This window comes from Aotus nancymaae, unplaced genomic scaffold (genome assembly GCF_030222135.1).
Source record: "Aotus nancymaae isolate 86718 unplaced genomic scaffold, 86718_ANA_hifiasm-v0.15.2.pri h1tg000065l, whole genome shotgun sequence".
NCBI classification, from domain to species: domain Eukaryota; kingdom Metazoa; phylum Chordata; class Mammalia; order Primates; family Aotidae; genus Aotus; species Aotus nancymaae.
Genome location: NW_026988480.1, coordinates 1,258,521 through 1,258,797, shown reverse-complemented (window position 1 = coordinate 1,258,797; position 277 = coordinate 1,258,521).

Genomic DNA, 277 nt, shown 5'->3' with positions numbered 1-277 from the left:
TTTTATTAACCTAGAAATGTATTTTCTTTCAAAGTGTAATACTTAAAAATGCATAAAGGAATGGTAAGATAAACATCATCTATTAAGTTTATCTGAGCCCTAAAGATTGCATACATTAAAGCATAAGTAAGTATACTGTTTTAAATTCAGTCAAGTTGGGAAAAATCTACATGTGATGTACTTTTACTCAAAACTTTGGTCATGAGATTGGCCATTTCTAAAGCAACACAGACTTGTACCTTTATCAGCGATGTTCACCATGCTCATAATCGAAGAT